General features: G+C 40.5%; 1 long non-coding RNA gene across 2 annotated transcripts in view; it reads right to left on the reverse strand.

Annotated features, from left to right (window-relative positions):
* Positions 1-4,336: 4,336 nt before the first annotated feature.
* The window catches only part of LOC133570230 (uncharacterized), a 71,584-nt gene continuing 58,765 nt past the window's right edge, over positions 4,337-17,155 (reverse strand). For both annotated transcript variants that reach the window (XR_009810071.1, XR_009810070.1), the window contains exon 3: positions 4,337-4,776. This is a non-coding gene — a long non-coding RNA (uncharacterized lncRNA). The remainder of the gene's footprint in view (positions 4,777-17,155) is intronic.

Consider the following 17,155-nt stretch of genomic DNA (forward strand, 5'->3'; position numbering starts at 1 on the left):
TGTTTTGTGATGTGTAATGTCTATTGTTTAAATGTACGGCAGTGAAAATGAATTGCCCCTACGGGGACCAATAAATCTAATCTAATCTAATCTAATGTATGAATATATATTTTGATTCCAAAGAAATATTGATTGTTGAAAATCGAGAATTGATGCTGTATATCAGGGGTGCTCACACTTTTTCTGCAGGCGAGCTACTTTTCAATTGATCAAGTCGTGGGGATCTACCTCATTCATATATATAATTTATATTTACTTATTTATTAAATATATGTTTTTGTTAACAAGTTAAAGGTGTTTAATGATAATGCAAGCATGTTTAACACATATAGTTAATATTGTTAATACATTAAAGGTGTTTAATGATAATACAAGTATGTCTAATACATATAGTTAATATTGTTAACAAGTTAAAGGTGTTTAAAGATAATGCAAGCATATTTAACACATATAGTTAATATTGTTAACAAGTTAAAGGTGGTTAAAAATAATACAAGCATGTTTAACACAAATAGTTAATATTGTTAACAACTTAAAGGTGGTTAAAGATAAAACAAGCATGTTTAACACATATAGTTAATATTGTTAACAAGTTAAAGGTGGTTAAAGATAATACAAGCATGTTTAACACATATAGATTCCTTTCTTTCATGAAGACAAGAATATAAGTTGGTGTATTACCTGATTGTGATGACTTGCATTGATTGGAATCAGACGGTGGTGCTGATAAGGTCCGCATTTCCGAATGGAGGAGAAAAAAAGTCCTCCTTTCTGTCCAATACCACATGAAAGTGGTTGGTTTTTAGCATCTTATTTGTCCAGCTTCCGTACTCCTTTGTATACACTTTACAAGAAATACATTGTCGGCAAACTCCGTAGCTTGCTAGCTTGTGCACGCCAGCTTTCTGAGACTCTTATTTTGGTAGCGCAGGCAGGATGAAGCAGAGCTTTTATTGTGCAACTGTGCAGTCGGTCTTTGGAGTTTTGACGACAGGTACGGCGCCAGAGTCTGTTGAAATAAAGTGTTTCTCGCCTTCCTGTCAGTAATTTTAATGAGCTGGCAGCAGCCAGCGTCATCTCAGAAGACCCTCGGGTGCCGTGAATGTCAATCAAGTGACAAAAGTGACGTTATAGTGAAGATTTATGATCGCTCATTTTTAGGACTATTTTTTTAATGCCTGGCTGGTGATCGACTGACACACCCTCCACGATCGACCGGTAGATCGCGATCGACGTAATGAGCACCCCTGCTGTATAGCATTTGCTCACATGTGAGTTGAAAAATAAAGCTCCCGTAGATCCATGCTGATGTCCGTGTCTCCTCTAGTTAAAAGCCATTAAAATATTAGAACCCTCCCAAATGTATTACACTATATATGTACATCCATTCAAACATTACTTTAGTTTACTTTTACATTAAAAAAACAATCATTTTTAAGGTGTTGCGACTTGTATTTTATATTGTAGTATTAGCGACTTCCTCCCGATCAACTTCTTTTGTTTTCACATTATCAAAGTGCCCCAATCTGGCCCCAATCTGGGGCCAGATTGGGGCCTGTGCGCGTTAACACTGGAGTCTGATAAAAATCCCATTTTACTTGCAGTCAGCTGGGAAAAAAAACGTTTTTAAAAAATAATCCGATTTGGGCCAGTTTGGCCTGCAGTGTAAACGTAGTCAAAATGGTGCATCCTGTAGACAGAGTAAAAAAGCGGCTTTGAGATGGTTTGTAAACCATAATATATACAACATTTTGACCAAAGCACCACCATTATATGTTATGTAGAACACAAGGAAATGTCTTAAAAGGTAGAAAGAAATCATAATATGACCACTTTAAGTCTGGTAATGTAAGCATTGTTTAAGTGTTAGTGTTGTGACATCACTTGTTACCAAAGGTAGTTGTTTGTTGTTTTTATGTTTAACATTCCTTAACTTCTCTTTACACTTGCATAACAGTTAAAAATGTCTTTTTTTTTTTTTAAAGAAACGTACTGTGCATCTGCTTTGTAAATGTGTTTTACATCAATACAATTAGGACTACAGCATAATTGGAGTCCACATGTAAATTCAGTTGGTTAAACATGATTTGAAAAGGCACACACCTGTTTATATACAAGCTTCCAGACTTGACAGTGCATTGCAGAGCACAAACCAAGAATGAAGTCGAAGGAATTGTCTATAGACCTCTGAGAAAGGATTGTCTCGAGGCACAAATCTGGGAAAGGGTTTTGGAAAATGTCTGTGAAGGTCTCAAAGAGGACAATGGCCTCCATTATCCGTAAATTGAAGAGGTTTGGAACCACCAGGACTCTTCCTAGAGCTGGCCGGCCGTCTAAACTGAGCGATCGAGGGAGAAGGGCCCTAGTCAGGGAGGTGACCAAGAACCTGATGGTCACTCTGTCAGAGCTACATAGTTCCTCTGTGGAGAGAGGAGAACCTTACACAAGGACAACCATCTCTGCAGAAATCCACCAATCAGGCCTATATGGTATAGTGGCCAGACAGAAGCCATTTCTTCGTAAAAAGTTTGCCAAAATGTACCTGAAAGACTTTCAGACTAAAATGATCTGGTCTGATAAGATAAAGATTGAACTCTTTGGCCTGAATGCCAGGCGCCATGTTTGGAGGTAACCAGGCACCACTCATCACCAGACCCATACCATCCCTGCAGTTGAGCATGGTGGTGGCAGCATAATGCTGTGGGGATGGTTTTAAGCATCAGGAACTGGGAGACTAGTCAGGATAGAGGGAAAAATGAATGCAGCAATGTACAGAGACATCCTGGATGAAAACCTGCTCCAGAGCGCTCCTGAACTCAGACTGGGGCAACGGTTCATCTTTCAGCAGGTCAATGACCCTAAGCACAAAGTCAAGATATCAAAGGCATTGCTTTAGGACAACTCTGTAAATGTCCTTGAGTGACCCAGCTGGAGTACAGACTTGAAATTCGACTGAACATCTCTGGAGAGATCTGAAAATGGCTGCACATCAACTCTTCCGATCAGAGGCGGTCCTGGCTTGAAGCTCCTCACAAAAGATCAGAGGTGGGTAGAGTAGCCAGAAATTGTACTCAAGTAAGAGTACTGTTACTTTAGAGATTTATTACTCAAGTAAAAGTAAGGAGTAGTCACCCAAATATTTACTTGAGTAAAAGTAAAAAGTATGTTGTGAAAAAACTACTCAAGTACTGAGTAACTGATGAGTAACATACACACACATATCATATATATATATATATATATATATATATATACACACATATATACTGTATATATATACATACATTGATATATACAGTATATAGTTTATATTTATTTATTTTGCCGTTTTTGTTTACATGTTAAAGGTGTTTTAATGAATATACATGCATGTTTAACACATATAGATTCCTTTCTTTCATGAAGACAAGAATATAAGTTGGTGTATTACCTGATTCTGATGACTTGCATTGATTGTAATCAGACAGTAGTGCTGATTACGTCCTCGTTTTCAAATGGAGGAGAAAAAAAGTTCCTCCTTTCTGTCTAATACCACATGAAAGTGGTTGCTTTTTGGCATCTTATTTGTCCAGCTTCCATATTCGTTTTTATACACTTTACAAGAAATACATTGGCGGCAAACTCCGTAGCTTGCTAGCTTGTTTGCGCTGGCTTTCGGAGACTCTTATTTTGAAAGCGCAGGCGCCATGGAGCGGCACATTTATTGTGAAGACAGGAACTGTGCAGTCAGTCTTTAGGCTTTTGACGGGATGTACGGTTGAAATAAAAAAAGGGTCTTTTTTCCTTCACACTTTTGATTGATTGATTGGAACTTTTATTAGTAGATTGCACAGTACAGTACATATTCCGTACAATTGACCACTAAATGGTAACACCCGAATACGTTTCTCAACTTGTTTAAGTCAGGTCACGTGACCACTGGCTCTGTTTGATTGGTCCAACGTCACCAGTGACTGCATCTGATTGGTGGAACGGAGTGAACGTCACCAGTGACTGTATTTGTTGAAACGCAGGCACTATGGAGGTCTGTCTGACAGACCAAAACAAACAAAGCATGCATTAACAGATCGATAAAAATTAGTAGCGAGTAGCGAGCTGAATGTAGATAAAAGTAGCAGAGTAAAAGTAGCGTTTCTTCTCTATAAATATACTCAAGTAAAAGTAAAAGTATGTTGCATTAAAACTACTCTTAGAAGTACAATTTATCCCAAAAGTTACTCAAGTAGATGTAATGGAGTAAATGTAGCGCGTTACTACCCACCTCTGCAAAAGATGTAATATAATTATAATTACTTTATTTTAACTTTCAACATTTTTCATTTTAGTTTTCGTTTCAGTAAATAAGTTCAATAGTTAAAAGCTCATGTGTTGGTCATGCATGCAAAGTTATGAAAAATGATCATCATCACTACTGTGATTAATACAACCGTCAATTTTTCTGTCTTGCAGAGCATGATGTAATGGTTGAAACTAGCATATTAAACAATATAAAAGACAGAGAACAATACCTTCAAAATCTGATCCCGCAGAAGGGAAGGGGAGGGGAAGAGGATGCAAAAGGTTTATTCTCTCAAGTGACTCCCTGTCACAAGTGTCACAAGCACTTATTTTTTCTCCTTTCACAGTATTTCAATTAACTTTGCATTCTACGACTCAAAAATGAATATTTGATCTTTTCCCTATCCTCCCCATGAACCTGTCACCAGCGGGCCTTTGATGCTGCGAGACGACCATTGTGTCGTTGAGGCGCTGCGGGATACACGGCATCAAACTTCGCTGCGGAGGGGAAGAACAGGAGGAGGTAAACACCGGTGTACTGGTGATGCTTGGAGGTTGCACTTATACACTGACTTCTACTGACAGCATCGACACAAAGAGCAGGGGATGAAGTCAACCAGGCAATCTGGCTTCAGAGGTTCAATAGCCAAAACAGCAGATATTCCACAGTCCGACAAGTATTTTTCATGTCAGACCACACCTAATTATCTCATTGCTGAATATGTGAAAGTGCACATAATTCCCGGTCCGCTGGAATTCTGTGTGACAGGCAGAGGTGGATACATGCCAGATCCACTGATAAGTCTACAATGCAGCACTTCTTAATCTTACCTGGCAGTTCTTCCAAGTGCGCCTTCTAAAGTCCATCTATACATTTTAAAGCGTACGCATACAACATGAAGTGTTTACTATGAAAAGATAGATTTTGCATTTCTTCTGCTAAGCGTACTGTACCAAACAGCAGGATCTTTTTTTCCCAGATCAAAAAACTATCGTATTTTTCGGTCTATAAGTCGCACTTTTTTTCATAGTTTGGCCGGGGGTGCGACTTATACTCAGGAGTGACTTATGTGTGAAATGATTAACGCATTAGCGTAAAATATCAAATACTATTATTTATCTCATTCCCAAATGAGACTAGACGTATAAGATTTCATGGGATTTAGCGATTAGGAGTGACAGATTGTTTGGTAAACGTATAGCATGTTCTATATGTTATAGTTATTTGAATGACTCTTACCATAATATGTTACGTTAACATACCAGTTGGTTATTTATGCCTCATATAACGTACACTTATTCAGCCTGTTGTTCACTATTCTTTATTTATTTTAAATTGCCTTTTAAATGTCTATTCTTGGTGTTGGCTTTTATCAAATACATTTCCCCCAAAAATGCGACTTATACTCCAGTGCGACTTATATATGTTTTTTTCCTTCTTTATTATGCATTTTCGGCCGGTGCGACTTATACTCCAGTGTGACTTATATATGTTTTTTTCCTTCTTTAATATGCATTTTCGGCCGGTGCGACTTATACTCCGGTGCGACTTATATGTTTTTTTCCTTCTTTATTATGCATTTTCGGCCGGTGCGGCTTATACTCCGGTGCGACTTATATATGTTTTTTTCATTCTTTATTATGCATTTTCGGCCAGTTAAATACAAATACACGTACCGTTACACGCCTAGTTGGTACACATTATTTTACAGTAACTCCAATTTAAACTGCACTTTAGTGTACTTTTATTAAATATTAGATACGGCATTTAAAAATAAAAAACCTCCACAATTTGTTTCAACCGCTTGCCAAAGCACTGGTGAGAAGCACTGATGTATACAAGTAATAAAGAATACAAATAATATTTTATTATTTGAAAGTGTTGTTTAGTAAGTGTTAACTTGAAATAAAAGTCTTATGGTATTCAGTACACAACCGATGCTTTGTTTACTGCAAAATGTTTGTGATGACAAGGAAAAAACAAAAGAACTTTGAGAAGCCAGGTATGGACTGTAGCGTGGGTTACCTGTACTTTTGCAAATTTAGTAGACACAATTATAGACATGAAAAAATGACAGTTGTCAGCTGTGAGCATACAGTATATTACATACTTGCCAACCCTACCGGATTTTCCGGGAGACTCCCAAAATTCAGCGCCTCTCCCGAAAACCTCTCGGGACAAATTTTCTCCCGAAAATCTCCCGAAATTCAGGCTAACCCACAATATAAAAAGCATACCTGCCCAATCACGTTATAACTGTAGAATGATGGAGGGCGAGTTCTTGGTTTCTTATGTGGGTTTATTGTTAGGCAGTTTCATTAACGTCCTCCCAGCGCGGTAACAACACACAACAACAGCAGTCACGTTTTTGTATACCGTAAAGCAGTTCGTCTGCCGTGAACAGCAATGTTGTGACACTCTTAAACAGGACAATACTGCCATCTAGTGCATTTGATGAAAGCACTTTTGTGCGTGCCACACATCAATGCATCACAGAGAGGGTGTTCAGCATGGTTAGAAAAATAGTGACAGAGAATAGAACAAGGATGGACAATTCAACCCTTAACTCAACAATGAGTAGATGAGTGTTATGTGTGTGTATATGTGTAAATAAATGAACACTGAAATTCAAGTATTTTTTTTATATATATATATATATATATATATATATATATATATATAATAAAATAAATATATACGTATATATATATATAGCTAGAATTCACTGAACGTCAAGTATTTCTTATATATATATATATATATATATATATATATGTGAAATACTTGATTTGGTGAATTCTAGCTGTAAATATACTCCTCCCCTTTTAGCCACGCCCCCAACCACGCCCTTCCCACCCCCCTGCCCCCACCTCCCGAAATCGGAGGTCTCAAAGTTGGCAAGTATGGTATATTACCTCGATCAAACATGGCAGGAATGTTGGTTACAAGATACTGCAGGAGTAAACAGTAGGTATGCAACGGTACTCGCTATGATCCTGCACGGGACAAGCTGCCTTTAATAAAAACAAAAAATTGTGATATTAATCTTGAAAAAATGTTTTGCCATATCGCCCAGCCCTATTTTGTATTAGAAATGGCAACAGCGGTGCATGCATGTGCGAGCCAGTATGCCCCACAACAAGAGGATAGATAAAAAGAAGGAAGTTATTGACTACAATGTCGCACCACAATGGCTGACTCGCGCAAAGCTCTTGAGATAAAATTTTATGGAGATATCCGCTGACGTCACAGGACAGAGCAAATTCCACATGGCTCGTTTGCAGCAAGTATGAAGGGAGACAAGATTATTTTATAAATATGTCCGCCATGCGTCCACGGTTTGATTTCACATTTTCGGGACTTATGGGGTCCCAAATACACAGCAGGTACCAATAGGTAAAAAAAAAGTTGGTCTCTTTTACATAAGATTAATCAAACTTTAGAATTTTTATCAATTGCAATTAATCACAGTTAATTACTTGATTACAAAATTTGTATCAACTTAAAAAGACCTACATTTTTTGACACAAATGCAATTTTATTGTCAAAAACGTCATACGTGAACACTTTTCAAATGTTTTCCTTGAATAAACATTATTTTTTGTTTAAAACTTGGCAACAATGTCATTTAAAATCCTGTAAGGGTGTATTTTGATTCGACATTTGCCACTGAGCACACCATTTGGAGTCTCCTCACTTATCTTTTCACTGGAATATTGTCATGTCTGTGTAATCATGTTTTGTTTTGTTTAGTTATTGGACTCTTTAGTTTCTGGCTTTTCACTCCCTTGTCTTGTTTCCATGGTTACCCATTAGTTTCACCTGTTCCACGTTTGGACTCATTGTGCACTCTTGTTTGTCACCATAGCAACCCATTAGTTTTCACCTGCCCTCACGACTCACGCACCTGTCTTTAATCATGTCACTATTATTTAAACCCATTGTTGCCAGGAAGTCTCCCTGGCGACATCATACCCCTGACTTTCTGCTTCTCACTCTGTTTACCTCTGCGCACTTCATGCCATGTCAAGTAAGTTTTTTCTATTCATGCCACAGTTAGCGACTTTTGTTCATGTCCATAGTTTTTTGCCCACGTGCAAGTCTTTTTGTTTCGTTAGTCAAGTTTGTACTTCTGCCTTGAGCGCACTTTTTGTTCCTTTGTTAGTGTAAAATAAATTATGTCTTCACCTTCACGCCATGTCTGGTCCAAATGTTCATTTGCACCACGGGAGAACAAACCACGCCATAGTCCAAGTCTTGATAGATGTCGCCAGGGAGACTTCCTGGCAACAATGGGTTTAAATAATAGTGACATGATTAACGACAGGTGCGTGAGTCGTGAGGGCAGGTGAAAACTAATGGGTTGCTATGGTGACAAACAAGAGTGCACAATGAGTCCAAACGTGGAACAGGTGAAACTAATGGGTAACCATGGAAACAAGACAAGGGAGTGAAAAGCCAGAAACTAAAGAGTCCAATAACTAAACAAAACAAAACATGATTACACAGACATGACAAATATACATTGATCTGATCACTGGCCATATAACAAATTGCTTTGCCTTGCAGGTAATCATCTGCGGTTAAGGTAAACGGGCATCTACAGTCAAAATAAATTGTGTGATTAATCTGTGTTTTATACATGATTCATGAAATAATTTATTTGTGATTAATTGCATACACTTGAACATCCTTAGTTTTAATGCTTTCAAATGTTCTGATTTACCTACAAAGATATTGTGATGTGTCACAGCACATTTACCTCCACTATAGATTATTAGGTAAACAAATCTTAAAGATGTTACCATTGTTAAAACCCCACTTATTGCTAGTACTAGTACCGTATTTTCCGCACTATAAGGCGCACCTAAAAACCACAAATTTTCTCAAAAGCTGACAGTGCGCCTTATAACCCGGTGCGCTTTATATATGGATAAATATTAAGATTCATTTTCATAAAGTTTCGATCTCGCAACTACGGTAAACAGCCGCCATCTTTTTTCCCGGTAGAACAGGAAGCGCTTCTTCTTCTACGCAAGCAACCGCCAAGGTAAGCACCCGCCCCCATAGAACAGGAAGCGCTTCTTCTTCTACTGTAAGCAACCACCCGCCCGCGTAGAAGAAGAAAAAGCGCGCGGATATTACCGTACGTTTCATTTCCTTTGTGTGTTTACATCTGTAAAGACCACAAAATGGCTCCTACTAAGCGACAGGGATCCGGTTCATGAAAAGACGCAATCTCTCCATCCGCACACGGATTACTATTTCACAGCAACTGATATTCCTGTGAACCGCACTGTGGATACAACGGGAGCACGTACGGTGAATATTCGCACCACAGGGAATGAGAAGTCATCCTTCACTGTGGTTCTAGCTTGCCATGCTAATGGCCAGAAACTTCCACCCATGGTGATATTCAAAAGGAAGACCTTGCCAAAAGAGACCTTTCCAGCCGGCGTCATCATAAAAGCTAACTCGAAGGGATGGATGAAGAAAAGATGAGCGAGTGGTTAAGGTAAGTTTAAGTTTACGCGAAGAGGCCGGGTGGCTTTTTTCACGCAGCTCCGTCCATGTTGATATACGACTCCATGCGCGCCCACATCACGCTGGTTTTAATATATTATTAATGTTTGACTGACCTATTTGACTGTTTTTTTGACATTCCTTTAGCGCAGTTAGATGCGGCTTACAACACGGGGCGGCTTATAGGTGGACAAAGTTTTGAAATATGCCGTTCATTGAAGGCGCGGCTTATAACCCAGGGCGCCTTATGGTGCGGAAAATACGGTATATGTATAAACATTCTAAACAGGTTAGCTCAACATTTCAAACATTACGTGCAACAAGAAGAAAACCTAATGAAAAAAAATAAACAGTTTTGTTTTACAAAAGACTTGGCGGAAAAGCCATTTTTTGCATTGCTCCTTAAAATAAATCGAAAATGTGGCACACGTTTGTCAGTAAACAGTAAATTTAACTACGAACTGTTCTTGCGCGTCTCTTGCATGCTTGTACAAGAGCGCGACTCCACAGCTGCACTGGAGGTCTGTACAGTATCAACATGTGGAATTCCCCTTACTTAGATCAAAAAGAAGGGGAGAGATATATGGCTTCACGCTATCGTCCAATTAATACTTCACCTTGCTCCGAGAAACGTTGAAACATTATACCGCTGCATTGAAGGTGACTGACAGGAGGAAACAGTAAAAGACAAAAGAGTTATGGGATTATAGGAAACATTTGATTTGCTCTCTTGTTAATCAGCAAGCTTCGATGTACTGTACAATTTAGAAACCAGGTGAGCATGGAGGGGTGTAACAAAAATGTTGATTGTATTCTATATTATAGGGGAAACATTGATATTTATGGTCACATGGACTAGAAAGGAGAAATCCGAGCACCCAAGTAAGTCATAATTGGCTAATTTTGTCACTAAGGTCATGATAGCACTTAAAGCCTCTTTGGATGCTTTTCTGTAGAAATGCAACATGCAACACAACCTTTTGTGTGCCAGCGAGTGCTGATGTGCTTTCTGTTTCCATGCCAACTCACTTTCATCTTTCTTACGAGCTCATCCTACGCTCGAGATGAATTAGGTTTGTTACAAATTCTTTTGAAGTGTGCACACACGACCCCTCCCCACACCACCACCACCACCACCATTTACTGCCCCTTTACAGAAACAAAACAAAAACAGTGTTGGGGACATAAATGTAAGGCAGTAATCACACTGGGTTTTAGCTCCTTCCCAAAGTAATGGCGTCACAGACAGGATATTTACACTTAATTTCTATTTGTAAGAAGTGCCTCAGCTCCATCCACCTTTTACCTCCCATTTTTCTGATGCCGTGAGCAGCTCTGGGCCGCACAATTCATTTCTATTATGGAGACGGTAGTTGAGAGGTTCGCATTGAGGATTGGTAATGATCTTCAATTACACTGATGCCAGCTCCTAAGGGCTTTAAGGAAGGTGGGGGTCTTTTTAGGATCAAAGGTTTGGACCTGAAGAGGACTTGTCCTTCCTTGCAGATGCATTTAGTCAAGATGCTCGGGTGAATTCTGCCTCGGGACACGAAAAGGCAATTTCCAGCCCTGGGGTACGTGTGCCAGTAATGGAGGTAGAGGGAAATTGGAGAGTGGCTGCAGCCCTGGTCTATTGAGAGCTCACAGATAAACACTTCAGCCCTACTTTATTCTGTGTTATTTTATTTTGAGCTTGACCCAATTAGCTCAGGGACAGAGGAGGTTAACGAATGACAGTCATGATCTAACAGTGTTTTTGAGGGACAGGCTGGAAGCAGAATCAGATAGATTTAATCCTAGCCCACTAACTCAAAATACAGCGGAAATTCGAACACAACCTGTTGCAGAACACTTATGACTAAGGATGTAATGTAAATATTAGGGGTGTAACGGTACACAAAAATTTTGGTTCGGTACGTACCTCGGTTTAGAGGTCACGGTTCGGTTCATTTTCGGTACAGTAAGAAAACAACAAAATATACATTTTTGGGTTATTTATTTACCAAATTTGCTAAATCTTCCACCAAAAATGTTTTTCTTAATGGAATATTTGATGTGAAGTAATGGGAACCTTGGATAGGTCAATAATTCATAATAACATTGATTTTGATTCAATATTATGTTTTGAGCAATGACAGTTTGAAAGAAAAAAAAAACAGCTTTGTTTTATTAGTCAACATTGCAACTTTTTCTAAATTACATTTCACCTTTAACCTTCTTTTTCTCACTTTTGTTATGTTTTTGTTTATTTGAATAGTATTTTTAGAATGTGCTGTGGGCCTTTAAAACATTAGCTGGGGCACACTTTTGACACCCCTTCTATAGATAATAAAAAATTAAATGTGATAAATCTATGGATAAAAAGCAGAGCCTGGCGACGCATGCGCGTTTATCATAACTCTCTCTCTCTCTCTGTCTCTGCCCCTCCCTCACCAATGCTGCTGCGCGCACAATTTGTTTTGTTTTTAACCCCTTCTTAACCCTGAACGTACATTGAAAATACACGCAACCCTAACTCCAAATGCCGGACATTTGAGGCATTTAAGAAACTCCGCCCTGACAGCTCCGCAAAAGAGGACATGTCCGGTGAAAAGAGGACGTATTGTCAGTCTATCGTAGCCCGTTAGCTGCTAGCATGTCGTGTGTTGTGCCTCGGTGTGCATTGTTTACATAACGTGCGTTACGCTACTTAATATGTCCGTGTGGAAACTCGAACCGAACCGGAACCCCCGTACCGAAACGGTTCAATACAAATACAAGTACCGTTACACCCCTAGTAAATATAAATATTCTTGTTAAAAGGGGCAAATTGTTGCCTTTGTTTAATGCACAGTCAGTTTACTAAAATTTTAACATTCCGAACAGACACAAACCTCACTTTGTGGTTTTGAAGGTAACGCTAGTACGTTAGACATGTTCATGATGGGCTCTCGGGGGTGATGGGGCCGTGCTCTGGCTCCCACGCACTCTGGGAGTCGAATGTATTGTACATACAAATTCACATATGCTCACATACGTACATAGGTACCTACGCTCCCACATAAATACACAAATACAGTACATATTTACCTACCTAAAGTTCGTACATCCACACGCACATTCAATATACAAACATACACATCCACATACTGTACATATACATTCACTGTACAAACACATATACACATTCTGTACATATACATTCATTGTACAAACACATATACACATTCTGTACACATACATTAATTGTACAAACACATATACACATTCTGTACATATACAAGTACATATGCATACTTACACTCATGCACATAATCACGTTTCATCAAACATATATTAACGTTGTTGCCCTAGGGTAAACTGGGTGTAACACATGGCACACTGACAAAGCTTAACCTATTGTGACTATAACAATCTACAAGGTTAATGTAGGTTGCTTCTTTTTCTCCCCCTCCATTTTTCTGCATTCTTTCGTATCTCAAGTTATCATTACGTATATGTATTGTTGCATTTAAACAACTGTATTGTTGATAATAAAGGTAAATTATTGGTATTGTTCATTATAAATAGCGCTATTTCTATTGGTATTTGCATTGATCCATTTGTAGTGTAATAATGCTCATTGTCATTTCTGTATTATTTTTTATTTTTCGCTAACTGCTTATTTGCTATTACTTTTATCATCATATTTGTACATGTCGTATTTGCTGATGTTGCTCTATTGTTGTTGTTGTTGTTGTTTGCTGTTGTTGTTTTTGTCTCTCTGTCTAATCCCCCTCTTGTCCCCACAATTTCCCCCTCTGTCTTCTTTTTTTTCTCTTTCTATCCCCTCCTGCTCCGGCCAGGCTGCAATAAATGATAATATATGACATGTTTATGATGTATTATGATATATATCGTAATATCGCACATAACTACATAAGGGGCCAGTGTATAATGCACGTTAAAGCACTACAACTATCCTGCCAAGTTTTTTGCAAACATTTCAGCATCAATATTTTTGTCCCTGGTGGCATCAAACAATCCACGCACGCTAGGTGCTGTTTTGAAGTTCTCCAGATACGAGAAGACAAAACCACTTTACATCGCACGTGAATCAGAACACAAACGGTCGTCATTTTTATCAAAAATAAAATGCCACTTTTTAAGAACCGGAGATCAGAGAGAAAGGAAGGCGCACAGGTACAAGGTTTACCTCTTGATGGAGATAAAAAAAAGTGTTGTCTTTTTTTAAACTTAAGACACATGCAGCTTGACTTGGAAAAAAAAGAACTTCTATTTGTCAAGTTTGATGCTGGCAGAGCTTGGTTATTTATGGAAACTGCTCTGTAATGTGCTCTACCCCATAATGCTTATCCTCTAATTATTTTTCCATCAAACGCCAAAAGCTTACGGACACATGGGCAAAGCATAAATATGACAGAGACGATGCAAAGCGGCTGCTACCCAGGCACGTCAAACACACACACCAACACACACAAAAGTTCCATGTAAACCAAGGAGAACCAGGCTGACAGAAGATCCGCTTGCTAAATGCTTGATTGTGCTGCATTGGCAGTGGTGAACATTTGACAGTAAAATTCCTTGGTCAGCCTTTCAAAACTGGGACGTGAGGTAATTTCCTTGATTGTACCACATTTTGAGGTTCAATTAATTCTCGTTTAATTTGGAATGCATTACGAGAAGACTGATTTATTTGGGTTAAGCTTCCGTCGGTGCCGTGCAAGAGCGTGAGGAGGCTTTAAGAGAATGACGTCTCATCGCACTGTGGAGAGAAAATATCCAGGCGCATCGAAAAAAGGCGTTAAAGGAGCATGAAAGGAGCCAAGGGTGATAGTATAGCCCGACAACATTTGGTTAATTGGAGATTGGTCACGGCCTGTAATATTTGACTGTAATCTGAAAGGCCTGGGAAAGCGGGAGTGAGCGCTTGGCGAGGGGAGAGATCCGCACAAGCTGTGAAGAGCAGCCAGTGATAAGATTAAACCCATTCACATGCTGTAAATGAAAAAAAAAAAGAGCTCCTTCTTGCTCCTCTTTATCGCCCTCATTGCTGTTTACATCCCTTTAGCTACTCTAGGTTGTTTTCATGCAAATAAAACCAAACAAGAGAGGCAACAACAAATGCAACAATAACCGCCGACATGCTGCAACATACATCCGATATGTTGTCGAATAGCAGAAAGAGGAAGCAGAGGCGGAGAAATAATAAATACCCGCTCTGGCCTTATTTTCTACCCCGTTCCTCCGCAGAACCAAACTGACTCATTATGAACTTCAAAGACATAGATAGGAGTTTTAATTAAGAGAAATGCTGCCGAGCTGTGGAGATAAGTAACATCCCCCCTTTTCCCCCCCCATCGCAACCCCCTCAGCTCAGCCCCACCCCTCCGAGCTCCGACAACATCATTAGGGTAGCGCAGAGGCTGGCGGAACGCAGCAGTCAACCGCCGTTGCACCCCACGACACTGAGCGCACCGCCTGGCTCGGTGCTGCTAATCCTGGCATCAAGGGTTCTTTGTGCTGATGCGGAGCGACACGTGCATGTTTCCGTGTACATGTGTATACAAACACAGGATTATTGCGCATCGGCAGAAGTGCGTGCACATCACCGCCGCTGGTGGTTGAATGAGAGCAACACCGTCAGGAACATTGTAATGTTTCTGAATGAAGGCCTCAGTCAATAACAGGGCGATTGTGAAGAGTGCATTACATGGGAATTAATTGGCTAAACATACAAAATATAAAATGGTTAATTGTTACAAGGATGGGAGGATCTCCTATTGCATGTTCTGAACTCCTGTTTAAATATAAGCGTTGTATTGAACAAATGATCCATGAATGCTGCCTGGTGGAGCTATGCCATAGTTACGTCCACATCTTCCCATAGCTAATGTCCATGTTGTCAATCTTTAGATGGCAAACAAGTTGAGCCTCACAAGCAAACCTGCAGTAATAAATACATGACCTTCCCCCTCTGTGTCCTGATTGGCTAAGCTCACCAATCTATTTAAAATTTCGGGCATGTTCCCAAAGCAACATTTGTGCTTCGACTTTGTTTTGGGTTAAAAAAAATAAATGCGTCCCCACAGTGTCCTATCAATAGTGAGTCACATCCAAGCGGAAACAGTTCCTGGGTGAGAATGATGCAATACAGTGCCTCGCCATAAGTGGCGCTGTAAGCAAACAGCCACTGGAACCACCAAAACTTTAGAAGGATAAACTGCACACTAGAGATGCGCGGATAGGCAATTATTTCATCCGCAACCGCATCAGAAAGTCGTCAACCATCCGCCATCCACCCGTTCTAACATTTAATCAGAACCGCATCCGCCCGTTGTTATATATCTAATATAGACGATGCAAGGCATTAGTGAGGTTATAAAGCTTTTGCCTGTTAAAAAAAGGAGACTGATCCAATGCAGCACAGACATTCGCGTGCCACGCTGTCACGGCCCAGACGCACACCAGTGCGCGATCATATGGGAGCCGTGCTGAGCGCACCTCCAAGCGCGTCTCGCTGCCGGCGACGGCTGGGTATGGGCCCGACGCTCCAGCGCCATCCATTTTCAGGGCTAGTTGATTCGGCAGGTGGGTTGTTACACACTCCTTAGCGGGTTCCGACTTCCATGGCCACCGTCCTGCTGTCTATATCAACCAGGGTGAGCCCCACCCCTTTCGTGAGCGCACTGCGCGCGGAGTGACCCCTGTTACGCGCCCCCGGCAACAGGGGTGGCGGGCAGGTAAGCTGCGCGGGCGGAGCGCGCGGAGTGACCCCTGTTACGAGCCCCCGGCCACGGGGGTGGCGGGCAGGTAAGCTGCTTACCTGCTGCGCGTGACGCCGGCCGCGGCGAAGGCGGACGAGGCGGGGTGTCGGTGCGGTGGGCGCGGTGGTGACCCTGGACGTGCGTCGGGCCCTTCTCGCGGATCGCCTCAGCTACGGCTCCCGGTGGAGCCCTCTCGAGGGAAGGGGCCTCGGTCCCGGACCCCGGCGAGGCGTCCCTTCTCCGCTCCGTAAAAGTGTCCATCTCTTTTCTTTTTTTTCTTCTGTTGTGGCATATGCTGCAGGTGCCTGCTCGTTTTTCGTATGTGGGTAACAACATTTAACTATGTATATATATTTCCCAATTGGTTTAACTGCCACCCGCCTGAATCTATTTAAAATCTATTTTTTTTAAATTTCAACCGCCCGACCCGACCCGCGGATAAAATCTAATTTTTTTTAATTTCATCCGCCCGATCCGCGGATAATCCGCGGACTCTGTGGTTGTGCCCGCAAACCGCGCATCTCTACTGCACACGCATAAATTCCTGTTCTCCAGTCACATGTCAAAACAAAACAAAAAAGTGATTATGGCAGATGCACGCAAAGAA

Source organism: Nerophis lumbriciformis, linkage group LG27, assembly GCF_033978685.3.
Source record: "Nerophis lumbriciformis linkage group LG27, RoL_Nlum_v2.1, whole genome shotgun sequence".
Classification (NCBI taxonomy): Eukaryota; Metazoa; Chordata; class Actinopteri; order Syngnathiformes; family Syngnathidae; genus Nerophis; species Nerophis lumbriciformis.